Source organism: Garra rufa, chromosome 1 (genome assembly GCF_049309525.1).
Source record: "Garra rufa chromosome 1, GarRuf1.0, whole genome shotgun sequence".
Lineage (NCBI taxonomy): Eukaryota > Metazoa > Chordata > Actinopteri > Cypriniformes > Cyprinidae > Garra > Garra rufa.
In genome coordinates this window covers 23,651,103-23,665,853 of record NC_133361.1, presented here as the reverse complement: position 1 = coordinate 23,665,853, position 14,751 = coordinate 23,651,103, and positions in this window count along the sequence as shown.

Sequence of the window (14,751 nt, the reverse complement as noted above, 5' to 3'; positions counted from 1 at the left end):
TTTTGAAATGTGTTTTTCTGGACTATATTTGTTTTTATTCTGTCTCTCACTGTCTCAAACAGCGGTTTGTGTTGATGCCTTTAGACTGCTCTCCTCATGGTGGGAGAGACTAGCATGCTAGCTCAGCAGGAAATGGTGATCTTTAACAAGTTTATTATCAAAAGTCACTTCATAAGCAATAGCTGGTGTGTATTGTGCTTATCCTGTGGGGAAAGGGTTTAATAAGGCCTGTTACCACCAGCTAAAGGGTGGACTGCTTGTTCCCCAAAGGCTTTTACAGCATTATGTAATAAGACAGACCATATACTCCCCCAGGCATGCTAGATATTTTTCATTGCTTTGAGAAAACTGTCCTGCCTCGACCCACGGGATGCTGAGCCAGAAGACTGGAAAACACATTTCCGAAGAGCATTCTCTCTCTACACACAAGCGCATGCAACAAAAAAACTGGCCACCTGCTCCATGAGAGCATTTATAGAAAGTGGCATTGGAGGCAAAGACCAATAAGAAGTGCAATTTCCCAGCATCTGTTGCCTATTTATTTTAAATGAAGTAAAACCCTGTAAATATAAACACTCCACATTCACCATTGCTGAAGTACTTACTTGAATCAGTCAGTGAAAAAAATGATACAAGGTTAAAAAGGACTTGATAAAAATCACCCTGCCTTGAGAAGATACTTACATAAATATAATTTAAACCTTGAGTGGTCTAACATTAAATATATATGCAACGGCATAAGTAATAACAAATGAAATAATGTACTTTTAAAATCCACACCGAAGGAGTTTGTGTACTATATATAAGCCTCCTAAGATTTAATTTTTGATTGTTTTAGCTCTAAAAAAGTAGAAGCAGAAACATGAAAGCATTAACTCTAAAACTGGTAGCGCATCAGAATTAATCTTTAGGGAGATGAAAAATGGATGGACAGCAATATAAGAAAAAACAACATGCATTTACCAAATTAGGCATAGCCTAAAATTGTACAACAGATTGTAGTTTAGGGCCTGGATGAGTTACAAAATAGAGTGAAGCCCTGTGAGAGTAAAGCCCTATGGATTTATAAAGTTGGAGGTGTGTTGTAGAGTATAAAATTCAATGAGAAACACCCAGGGGAGCAATATATTTGAAAAGAAATGACTCAAGACATTTAAGCTAATACAACAGTTAGAGACTTTGGTTTATCCTCAAAATTAAATCAAACTCAACCCAAGTTACTTTCTTCATGCCCTTTCCTTTCTTATTGTGCACAACTAATTGTTGTTTTTCCAAAGAGGAAAATAGTGTTTATAATATTTCATAAAAAATAGCTTCATGTCCTACCATTCAAAAGTTTGGGGTCAGTAAATTATTATTTTTTTTTTTTACAAAATATTTTCTGAAGACCTCTTATCCCTTCAATTCAAAGAATCTCAAAAAAATAGTTAAGGGGGAAAAATTACTGTAAGCATAACAACATTTTCAGCATTGATAATAATAAGAAATATTTCAAATCAGCATGATCTCTGAAGGATCATGTGACACTGAATACAGTAGTAATGATGCTAAAAATTCAATGATGCTATTTTAATCACAATTAAAATATCCATATTGAAATATTTTCTATTTAGTTTAAATTTCTGTATTTTTGATCAAATAAATGCAGCCTTGGTGAGCATTACATTCACACTGCTAGCCCTGCTCAGATCTGTTTTTCATAGCTGTTTACATTATTGTTTTTTTTTAAATGTGGCCAATATCAGTTTTCTAGTGTGAACAGATCATGATTCTGAACTGACCCGTATGCGCAAAAACAAAAAAACAAAAAGAACAAAAAAACAAAACAAAACAAAAAAAAAACAATACAAACAGGGCTGCCATGTTTTCACAACAAAATCCAGCCAAATAGCTTCTCAAATCATTTCCCAATCATTTTCCGGGCAGTTAGTGGGGTTGCTTTAACCCACAGAGTTGAAAAACCTCCCGCAGCAACAGTGAAAAAGTGGCCCAATTCTGCGGGAAAACTGTGACCTTGGCAACACTTGTGCAGCACTCTGTCATATGGAAATAAACACAGAGGACATAAAGTAAGCGATTAAATGTTTATTCATAGTGTCCTCTGCTGTAGAAGTGAAATTATGTGCAGGCATTATGAAAAAAAACATGTGACAGAAGAGACCAAAGTTTTGAAACTTTTATGATACAAGCCTTCATGTTTTGCTTGTATAGAGCTGTCCCTGTAAGTGACTCCATGAGCACAGAATCTTGACAAATCTAGAGTGACATAAAAGTTGAATAAATTGCGATATGACTGTTCACACTATGGTCGCATTACAAAACTTCTGACCTGTATCGGATTTAGTACCACAAGTCGGAAAAGATGTGAGCAAAAAAAAATAAAATAAAGGGCCACATTTGCCTGCAGTGTGAACATAAGACATTTTAAAAAAAAAACATCTTATGTCTGTCTTTTAAAGCGGTCTGTGTTTTTTTTCCCTCAGATTTTTTGTAAAAACTGTTCACATTTTTGTTTTAAATGTGGCCAATATCAGACTTCCAGTGTGAAGACATCATGGTTTACAACAAAATCCACCCATTTGCTTCTCAAAACTAGTTCAACGCTATCCCAACTAATCTCGTGTTAGTGGGGTCGCTTCAACCCACAGAGTTGAAAAACAACCGGGCCAGCAGTTCCCAGTTCTGTGGAAAAACTCTGGACTGTGCAACACCTGCGCAATGCTCCATCTTTCCACCCAAATGCTTCTCAAAACTAGCCCAACTAGTCTTGTGTTAGTGGGGTCACTTCAACCCACAGAGTTGAAAAACAACCGGGCCAGCAGTTCCCAGTTCTGTGGAAAAACTCTGGACTGTGCAACACCTGCGCAATGCTCCATCTTTCCACCCAAATGCTTCTCAAAACTAGCCCAACTAGTCTTGTGTTAGTGGGGTCGCTTCAACCCAAAAGGGTTGAAAAACAACCTGTGACAAAAGTGCCCAATTTCCACTGGAAAACTTTGAACTTGGAAACACCTGCACAATGCTCCATAATTCCACCCAATTGTTTCTCAAAACTAGTCAAAACTAGCCCAACTAACCTCATGTTAGTGGGGTCACTTCAACCCACAGAATTGAAAAACAACCGGGCCAGCAGTTCCCAGTTCTGTGGAAAAACTCTGGACTGTGCAACACCTGCGCAATGCTCCATCTTTCCACCCAAATGCTTCTCAAAACTAGCCCAACTAGTCTTGTGTTAGTGGGGTCGCTTCAACCCAAAAGGGTTGAAAAACAACCTGTGACAAAAGTGCCCAATTTCCACTGGAAAACTTTGAACTTGGAAACACCTGCACAATGCTCCATAATTCCACCCAATTGTTTCTCAAAACTAGTCAAAACTAGCCCAACTAACCTCATGTTAGTGGGGTCACTTCAACCCACAGAATTGAAAAACAACCGGGCCAGCAGTTCCCAGTTCTGTGGAAAAACTCTGGACTGTGCAACACCTGCGCAATGCTCCATCTTTCCACCCAAATGCTTCTCAAAACTAGCCCAACTAGTCTTGTGTTAGTGGGGTCGCTTCAACCCAAAAGGGTTGAAAAACAACCTGTGACAACAGTGCCCAATTCTGTGTAAAAACTGTAAAAATTCCAACACCTGCACAATGCTTCATCTTTCCACCCAAATGCTTCTCAAAACTAGCCCAACTATTCTCGTGTTAGTGGGGTTTCTTCAACCCACAGAGTTGAAAAACAAGCCATGCCAACAGTTCTCAATTCTGCGGAAAAACTGTGGACACGGCAATACTTGCACAATGCTACATAATTCCACCCAATTGCTTCTCAAAACTGGCCCAACTAGTCTTGTGTTAGTGGGGTTGCTTCAACCCATAGAGTTAAAAAGAACAACCCGTGACAACAGTGCCCAATTTCCACTGGAAAACTTGGGACTTAGCAACACTTGCACAATGCTCCATCATTCCACCCAATTGCTTCTCAAAACTAGTCAAAACTAGCCCAACTAGCCTCATGTTAGTGGGGTCACTTCAACCCATAGAGTTGAAAAACAACCCGGGCCAACAGTTCTGCGTAAAAACTCTTGATTTGGCAACCCCTGCGCAATGCTCCATCGTTCCACCCAAATGCTTCTCAGAACTAGCCAAACTAGTCTCGTGTTAGTGGGGTTGCTTCAACCCAGAAAGTTGAAAAACAAGCCATGCCAACAGTTCCCAATTCTGCAGAAAAACTGTGGACATGGCAATACTTGCACAATGCTACATAATTCCACCCAATTGCTTCTCAAAACTAGCCCAACTAGTCTTGTGTTAGTGGGGTCGCTTCAACCCAGAGTTGAAAAACAAGCCGTGCCAACAGTTCCCAATTCTGCGGAAAAACTGTGGACATGGCGATACTTGCACAATGCTCCATCATACCACCCAATTGCTTCTCAAAACTAGTCCAAAATTGGCCTAACTAGTCTTGTGTTAGTGGGGTCACTTCAACCCAGAGTTGAAAAACAACCTGGGCCAACAGTTCCCAGTTCTCCGTAAAAACCGTGGAAATGCCAACACCTGCGCAATGCTCCATAGTTCCACCCAAATGCTTCTCAAAACTAGCCCAACTAGTCTCGTGTTAGTGGAGTTGCTTTAACCCACAGAGTTGAAAAACAAGCCATGCCAACCGTTCCCAATTCTGCGGAAAAACTGTGGACATGGCAACACCTGCGCAATGCTCCATAGTTCCACCCAAATACTTCTCAAAACTAGCCCAACTAGCCTCGTGTTAGTGGGGTCGCTTCAGCCCACAAAGTTGAAAAACAACCCGTGCCAACAGTGCCCGATTCAGGCAATATGAAAAATAAAGACAAGGATGTAACAGAAGAGACCAGAGTTTTGAAACTTGTTATACGAACCCTGTTTTTGTCACTGAAATACTTAAAGGTTCTAAAACATCACAAAATTCCACTGACTACCTTTCGCAACTGTCTTGATCACTTTTTGTTTGTAAAATCTTTGAAGTGACTCCATGAACACAGAATCGAATGACGAATTTTGATCTAGAGTGATGTTAAAATCGCATGAATTCCGATTTGACTGTTCACACTACAGTCGCATTACAAAACATCTGACCTGTATCGGATTTAGTACCACATATAAAAATGGCACAACTCAGAAAAGATCAGATTCCATGTGGTTTGTGCTGTTCACACAGTCATAAGAAAACGAACACTGCCGTGTGAACACACTGCATGAGACCTTTTCAAAACATCTTTCAAAGCTGTCTGTGTTTAAAAGTTTGCCTGTAAAATCTCATTTTCCAGTTTGTCTTTTAACTGTCAGTAAGACAAATAAAAAGGCAAATGCAATCAAATTTTATATAGATACTGTATGAGGCTGTGAAATGCATATCACATTGACAAATTGCTGTACATATTTAAGGACCTGGCTCAGGATCATTTTCCCAGTCTTTCTGCATTCTCTTTATGGGTGTCATGTTAATATTTGTTACTCAGATTAGTAGGCGGGTTGACTCTAAAGGTTATTATGCAGAATCTGGATTTCCTCAATTTCTGGCCTTTCACCCTCCAAAATTGTGCGTCTGCTGCAGCCTGAACAGATTTATAATATTCATGGCTCATCTATGTTGAGGGGTCATACGTGGTATATGGAGTGCCACTGACTCATCTACTTGCTTCACTGGATTACTTATTCAGACATTTTAATGGGTTGCCAAGTCTTCTGAGGTAATTTTTAAGTATTTAAGTGCTATATGTAAAGTGTTTGAAATTGTGTGGGTCACTTATTCTAACTGAGATCCAGTGATCAGTTTATCTATTTCTCACACCTTCATCACAGGCAGAATCAAATTAGTGTTAAATTAATCCAATTAATGGATAAGGCACTGGCCTCCTAAGCCAGGGATTGTGGGTTCGAGTCCCATCTGTTTGGGGTTAGAGAGTCGGACTTGTAACCCAAAGGTTGCGGGTTCGAGTCTCAGGTCCAGCAGGGATTGTAGGTGGGGGGAGTGAAATACCAGCGCTCTCTCCACCCTCAATACCACGACTGAGGTGAGTCCCTTGAGCAAGGCACCGATCCCCCAACTGCTCCCCGGGCGCCGCAGCAATGGCTGCCCACTGCTCCGGGTGTGTGTTCACGGTGTGTGTGTGTGTGTGTGTTCACTACTGTGTGTGTGCACTTGGATGGGTTAAATGCAGAGCACAAATTCCTAGTATGGGTCACCATACTTGGCCTCACGTCACCTCCTTTCCTTTCCTTTAATGCAAATGTCAGTCTGGATGTTGGACGATGATAGGTCAAGAGTAATGTAATGAATATTTAAAATGTCAAATTGTGATTAGCTCTTGCCATAGCATTTAAAAAAATAAGCTACTAAAGGAAAATTAGAACTTTCATTATTTTAATAAGTGGCACACTTTTAATTTCCCATTGTTTCTTTTCATCAAACAGGACTGGAGTTTATATAACTAGATTTTTACGTTTTGTGAACAGATGTGAACAGTCACCACTTGGCAGGGTGTTGCTAAATTGTGCTTTTAGCTTATAATGTTACAAAAGATTTTATTTCACATAAATGCTGTTCTTCTGTATTCAGTATTCGTGATGTGTAGTTTTACAATTGCAAGAGCTACACTTATTTTGCTTCCAATGCACACACATGCACTCCTGTGATTCCCAGCTGAATCAACAGACCTTGTCAAAAAATTAATAGGATAGGGTTGCACTGCTAACCATACAAATGATCTTAAATATTTAACAGGGATTATGGAAATTTATGTGAGAAACTTTGTGATGAATCAGAGAATGTTTGACTAGATTGTTACTGCTTCTTGGCATTCTGCTTATGTTCCTCTTACATAACTTGGACCTATAACAAAAACGCATCCTGTTCCATCTCTACTTGGCCAAAGTGACCACCTCAGTCAATGATTACTTCTCCATTTTAAAAATACATAGGCCGAAAGGGAGACAAAACAAGATTTTTACATTTTCACAAATAAATGTGAGCGAGCTTTCCCACGCAAACTCCACCACAACAACGCTATAGCGTGCCACTTGGACTTCATGCAAGCTGGAGCACATGCTGATAGCACCACTATTTCTGTACTAACTGATTTCCATTGACACTTGAGGATAAGCCTTACAAAGACTGATGTAGCAGCATTCAAATCCATATTTCTTTGGAGGCGTGCAAGTCACTGAATTCAGCTGATGTGCAGTGTTTTGCTGCTTGTTCATCCAAAAAGTTTCCATCCATTTTTCAAAGAATGGTAAGCATTTTTTTTTTATCAAACAAGGTGATAAGAAATGCTTTGTTTGGAATTCTAAGAAGATGAATCTACATCAAAACACACTAACACTGCAGACTGTGTGTGTGTGTGTGTGAGAGAGAGAGAGAGAGAGAGAGAGAGAGAGAGAGAGAGAGAGAGAGAGAGAGAGAGAGAGAGAGAGAGAGAGAGAGAGAGAGAGAGAGAGAGAGAGAGAGAGAGAGAGAGAGAGAGAGAGATCAATCTATATTGTTTGCATTGTGATATGTGACCCTGGACCACAAAACATAAGGGTAAATTTTTTGAAACTGAGATTTATACATCATCTGAATAGCTGAATAAATAAACTTTCCTTTGATGTATGGTTTGTTAGGATATATACACAACTATTTAAAATCTGGAATTTCTGGAAAATCTAAATATTGAGAAAACTGCCTTAAAATTTGTCCAAATGATATTCTTATCAATGCATATTATAAAAAAATTAAGCTTTGGTATGTTCACAGTAGGAAATTTGCAAAATATCTTTATGGAACACGATCTTTATGGAACACGATACTGAATATCCTAATGATTTTTGGCGAAAAAGAAAAAAAAAATTGAAGTAAAAAAAAATATTTCTGAATGCTTTAGTATTCGTTTGGTCTCTCTTTCGCCTTAACGATAGCAACATTTGAGCAGCATGAATAAACTCCACAAAATCATGTTCTTCAGAACATGATGATCTTCAGATGATATCTTCACAAATGTGAGCCTGGACCACAAAACCAGTCATAAGGGTCAATTTTTGAGATTTATTAAAGCTGAATAAACAAGTTTCCATTGATGTATGGTTTGTTATAGGGCAATATTTGCCAGAGATACAACTATTTAAAAAAAATCTGGAATCTGAGGGTGCAAAAATAATATATAAAAATAAATAAATAAATAAAAGCTGAGAAAAATCACCAAATGAAGTTCTTAGTTCACGGTAGGAAATTTACAAAATATCTTCATGGAACATGATCTTTACTTAATATCCTAATGTTTTTTTTGGCGTAAAAGAAAAATCAATAATTTTGAGCCATACAATGCATTTGTCCATTGCTTCAAATATACATATGCTACTTAAGACTGGTTTTGTGGTCCAGGGTCACAAATCACATCCTTCAGAACTATTTGAGAAGATCCAATATTCAACAAATAAATGGTCAATATCACAAATTTGACTTGTGAACTAGAAATCAAGGTCAATCTTAAATATTTCCATTTAAAACTTGGTTAAACCCAGGTTTTCCAAAGTGGTTTTTGCCTTTTGGACCCTACAGTACACTCTCCCTCAGATTAAATGAGCCAGTCAGAGGTAATTCACAGAAGTGCTTATCGTAAGTGACCTAACAGCTAACAGCTTTTCATGTTTCCTCTGGCAGCTTTACCAGATGGGCTGTATGGGTCATTTGGGCAGCTGAAATGGGTCAGTGACAGACAGAGACAAAGCAGAAATGCGTGCAGAGCAACATCCAGGCCTCTGTTTGCTCCTATGACTCGAACAGTTTTCCATGTCTGCTGTAGAGTCATCTTTCAGCAGAGCTGTGAAGTGTTGCCAGAGTTCCTCTGGAACACAGTCAGACACAAGAGCCAGAGACACGAGATGCCACGGGTGTTATTTTGCCGGAGCGTTATACTTTCCATATTCACTTTACAGATCTGCACACCTACTACAGATGAAGTCAAAAGTTTACATACGCCTCGCAGAATCGGCAAAATGTTAATTATTTTACCAAAAACAGAGGGATCATACAAAATGCAAGTTATTTTGTATTTAGTACCGACCTGAATTAGATAATTTACATAAAATGTGTTTACATTGTCCATAAGAAAAAATAATAGTTGAATTAATAAAAATTACCCTTTTCAAAAGTTTACATAAGCTTGATTTTTAATACTGTGTCGTTACCTGAATGATCCACAGCTGTTTTTTTATTTATTTATTTTTTTAGTGAGGGTTCATGAGACCCTATTAATCAGAAAAATGCTTTAGGTCCCACGATTTTTGGTTTTTCAGCATTTTTGTGTATTTGAACCCTTCCCAACAATGACTGTATGATTCTAAGATCCATCTTTTCACACTGAGAACAACTGAGGGACTCATACGCAACTATTACAGAAGGGAAAAAATGCATTAAGAGCCAGGGGTGTAAACTTTTAAACAGAATGAAGATGTGTACATTTTCTTTTTTTTCTTTTATTTTATTTACTAGAAATAAAGAATTTGTGGGACCTAAAGGATTTTCCTGAAGAACAGCGGACAGTTTAACTGTTCAGGACAAACAAGGAATTCACAAACAACTATCACTGAACAAAAAACAAACAACAGCAACAACAAAACAGCTGTATGTAAACTAAGCGTATGTAAACTTTTGAACAGGGTCATTTTTATAAATTCATAAAAAAAAAATTACTACATGTAAATGTCTGTAATGTGAAATCTGATTTAGGTAAGTCCTAAATAAAAAAAACGTGCATTTTGTATGATCCCTCCTATTTTAGTAAAATAATTAACATTTTGCAGATTCTGCAAGGTGAATGTAAACTTCTGACCTCAACTGTATATATGTCAACAATTTTAGGAGGAAAAATCCAAAGTTCATGCTCAAATTAAGTCTCTTGACTCTCTTGGAAAGCAAAATAAAGCTAGTTCAGGACATTTTGTTGATTAAAATGGTTAAGAATCCTTACAAAGACACCAGCATCTAAAAAACATCATATGCGGGTGACCAGGGGCCCGTTTCAGAAAGGAGGTTAAGTGAAAACTCTGAGTATGTTAACCCTGAAATGAGGGAAACTCTGGGTTTTCGGTTTCAGAATGGGAGGTATGTTAAACCTGAGAAAGTAGAGTAAGTCAAGCCCGTTTCTGAAAGAGAGGTAACTTATACTCAGAGTCAGTTACCATGGCAACTTACTCTGTGAACCTAACCTGGTCGGGAGCAGGTTTTCTTCGGTAAACCCAGAGTTTCTTTCGGTCTCCTCCCCCTTTTTAAAGCGCAAGTGATGTTTAAATACATCATTCATTCATTTATGCTTCAAAAATGCTTTTCTTAATGAGTGTTTTGGAATGTAAATTTAGTGCATTTTACTTAAAACATGAAAAATAATCTTAATGCAACTGGAAACAAGATTATTTTTCTTACCCAATTGACAGATAATATGCAAAATAAGAAAAATACACTTAAAAGATTAAATAAACACCTTACACTGTACACTGTAAAAAAATATAAAAAATGAAATAAAGTGCAAAAACAATAATTTTACAGAGAGAAGTTTTTACAGAAAAAAGTTATTTTACAGATTTTTCGTTGTTTCAATTATGATATTTAACTTTAATTTTAAATTTTTTGTTTGGCAGACACAGCTTCCAGTCATTTGACCGTTTTTTTACGGGACCTTTTTTACAGTATAAAACCTTTATTTTACAAAATTTCCCTTGTTTCAGTTACAATATTTTACTTAACTTTGTGGGGTTTTTTTGGCAGCTGTATCTGCCAGTGGTTTGACTGTTTTTTTACAGTGTAAAACCCTTATTTGACAGATTTTACCTAGATTACTACAATAAAAGCACTAAATGTTCTACAGAGAAACACTGTTATTTTACAAATCATTACAATAAAAAAAACCTTCAATAAAGTTTCAAAGCATGCTCAAGGTGGAAAATGGACAGTTTTATTTAAAAGACAAAATACAAAGTCTTTACAAATGCCATATAAAATGTACATTTTAAATTTTTAGCTTTTTTTTTTAAAGAAATACAGCACAATTACATTTAAAATACTGTGCTGATGAAGAACATGGAACAGTTTCATCAGAATGTTTAATTAAATATATATTCAACTTAAGACAACTTCACTTGCAGAGAAAATATGTCCTGATAATTTCCTCACCCCCATGTAATCCAAGATGTTCATGTCTTTCTTTCTTCAAATAAAAAAAAAAAGTAAAGTTTTTGAGGAAAATATTCCAGGATTTTTGCATATAGTGGACTACAATGGGTTGAAGTTGAAGTTTCCAGTGACCCTTATTCCTTGGCTGGGATCATGTAGAGCCCTCTGAAGGTGCAGTGAAACTGAAATTTGGACCTTCAACCTGTTGGCTCCCATCGAAAATTGGAGAAAAATCCTGGAATGTTTTTTTCAAAAACCTTTTTGACAGATAAAAGAAAGACATTTTGATTTAAGAATCTTTAGATTTTTTTTTTTTTTAATTGGAAACAACAAGACAATACTAAGTAAGAAAAGCATTTTTAGGTGCATTAATTTATTGCACATATTTTCATCATGCAGACACTGTCAAAGTGACAAAAATGGCATGTCCTTTCATAAATAAGATTATTATTTATCATATAGTATAGGATTATTTTGATTAGACATGTGTATTTATTTGACCTGTGTCATTTTTAAATGGTAGTCAGAGCACATTAGTACAGACACTGTATGCAGAGCGGTAAAGAAAGTGTGCCTTGCTCTAATGCTCTTTCTGAGAATTTTAGTGTCATTGCCTACTGAGCATAAAGCCATCAAATATGAAGCTGATTGCTGTATGGAAGAATGGCAGATGAAAATGTATAATATATATATATATATATATATATATATATATATATAACCACCACCACAGCTGTTAAATTTACTAGGTCATCTTTTTTTCCTATAAATGCACAAATGCAACTTTTATTCTTTTTTTTCATGTTGGATTTTAATATTCTTCCAATACTTCCATCTCCTCTTCATCTGTTCTTCATCATTTTGCGAGCCTTCATGCTGTTGGCTTCATTTCATTACTCTAATTAAGAAATGCAACCGTTTGGATTAGAGAACATTTCATTTTGTGAAAGAGCATTAGACTATGTGGAAAAAGCTGCTGCAAAGTGAAATTAGACACATAATTGTTTTTTTATATGACACATTTTAATGTCAAATATTTGTAAAATCATGTAGCCTACACTCATGAACCCTTTATGCTTAAAGCTTTACCTGGTTGAATTATGTTTACTTCCATGTTTAGCTGTTTTCTTCTTCTAATTATTATTTTTTATTTTATTTTATTTTATTTTTTTGCCTGTTTGATACCATGAAAATTAATAGTTCAGTAACTTACCGTTCTGCCAGTTTTTACCTTTGATATTCTAATTATTAATAATTAAATAATTATATTCTTAATAATTATTAAGAATTAAAGTTAAGCATTGGCTCGAAATATGCAGAGGTCTTTTTGGCGGGAGCGGTTGCCATGGTGAATCATAATTTCGGAGCTCCATTGATCAGGGCTTTTCATAGTCAAGCTGCAAGCACTAAACTCAGAGTCAACCTACTCAGAGTGGATTTAACTAACTCATTTCAGCTGTTCTGTAACCGAAAACTCAGAGTTTCCCATCTCAGGGTAAGTCAACTCAGAGTTCAAGTTTTAACTCAGAGTTGGTTGAACCTCCTTATTGAAACAGGCCCCAGATCTCTTAGTACAGGGTTTGTTTTTTGTCGTTTTACATGATTTTTTGCAGCTCCAGGCAGGACGGAGACAGATAAGATAAATGCTGTTTACTGAAGGAAGTCTTGAGAGTAACAGAGATTTCTAAATATGGGAGTTAATTATGTTTTTTCATAATTATAAATAGAGTGATAAAGAAAACGATTAGTCCTAGATGGATGTCTGTTTGTTTGTGTAGTGTGTGTTTGTGTAGTGTGTGTGTGTGTGTGTGTGTGTGTGTGTGTGTGTGTGTGTGTGTGTATGTCAGCTTGTGCTATCTTTCTGGTGACCAAATGTCCCAACAAGGATAAAACCTGAAATCCCCAACAGTGAGGGTAGCAGCCAACAGTTTACTCAAGGACACCAGTTTGAAGAAACAGTTCAGCCCACAAATTACTAAAAAAAAAAAAAAAAAAAAAAAAATCTCTTGTTCCATCGAACACACAAGGAGACATTTTGATTCATGTCCTCATTCTTTTTGCAATGCAGTTACAATTAACTGGAGCTTTCAAGAATCAAAAAGAATGAAGTCAAGACTAAGAAACAAGATTTTTGAGTGAGTTATCTCGAAAACAGTACAAGTAGGATTCGTAAATTAACCATTCAACATTATTTGTGCAACTGATTAATTCAAAAGAAAATGAAATTAAAAAGAAGGTTATTAAATCAATCATTTAATGACACATTCGCACACTCAAGAGTTCTCTGTCAGCTAATTGTCACATAACAGAGTAAATAAATTATTATTGTAATTATTATCAAAAACGTAATTATTAAATGATTACAATTAGAAACAAAACATTAGTATTACTATAATGAAACAAAAAGCAGATATTAATTAAACTAAAACACGTAGTGATAACAGATTAAATCCATACTACAAGTCACATTAGTAATATGTAGGCTATGTGTTAAATTCTTTAAAATCAACCTCTCAGGATGTAAACATTTCATAATTAGTTTAGCTTTAGAGGCAAATATTGCTTAAACGCTGTAAACTTCGCTACACAAAAATATTATATTAGCATATAATAAGTAATAGGCCTATAATTAAATATATAAGTTAAAATATAAGTTTTATAAAAGCAATATTCAAGGTTACCTGTCATTTAGAACTACCTGTTTTGATGCACGTGCTTCCTCCAGCGATGAAATCGTTTATCGATGTTCATTTTGGCTTTGTTTTTGTTTCCTTTGCTTATGGTCTCTTTACTTACTTTTGTCTTTGTATTCCTTTTAAGACGTTCGCTGCATAAGCCATTGTTGACATAATAGAAACACACAGAAATCGACACATTTCCCTCACAAAACCCGTAAAAACAGCTCCAAGTTCATCTACCGCGCTAGCTTCCGGTTTCCCATATATGGACTTCCCGCTTTGAACAAATTATTCAAATTAAAATATTCAAATTAAAATATCACAAAACAAGGACAGAACTAGTTTTGAAATCACAGAAATCTGGGAGCAGTTCATTCTTCAATGTTCCACTGAAGATAAAAAGTTTGGAGCATCGTGTGAGCAAACAAATGAAATATTTAAATATCAAGTAGCCTAAAATTAGTTCTGTAAGGGTTTGGTTAAGTGGTACTGTAAGTAGCAAATAAATATAATCAGTTTAACAGAAATGAGACCCATTTGTGAGAGAGATGGTGTCTGTAGACTTTGAACGCTTTGTGCTCCTAGTAAGAAACTGACAATTTACACTGAGATAGATTACATAGATGTATGTTGTTTTTCAGCCAAGTTATATAAGGTTTTTGCAGGGGGAAAAATGCATGGAAAAAAGCCAGATAGATTGGAATGGAGATCTTTCACAGTATCTTATGTATCTCTCACAGCACATCTCTCATTGTACATCTCAGAGTTCCACACAACTGACTTGAATGTCGAAATGTAGAAAGATCCCACAGACCAACAGGGAAGCAACAGAATTCCCATACTTTGGCAAAGATATGGGAATGGAAAATGCAAACAAAACACATTAACAGGGCTCT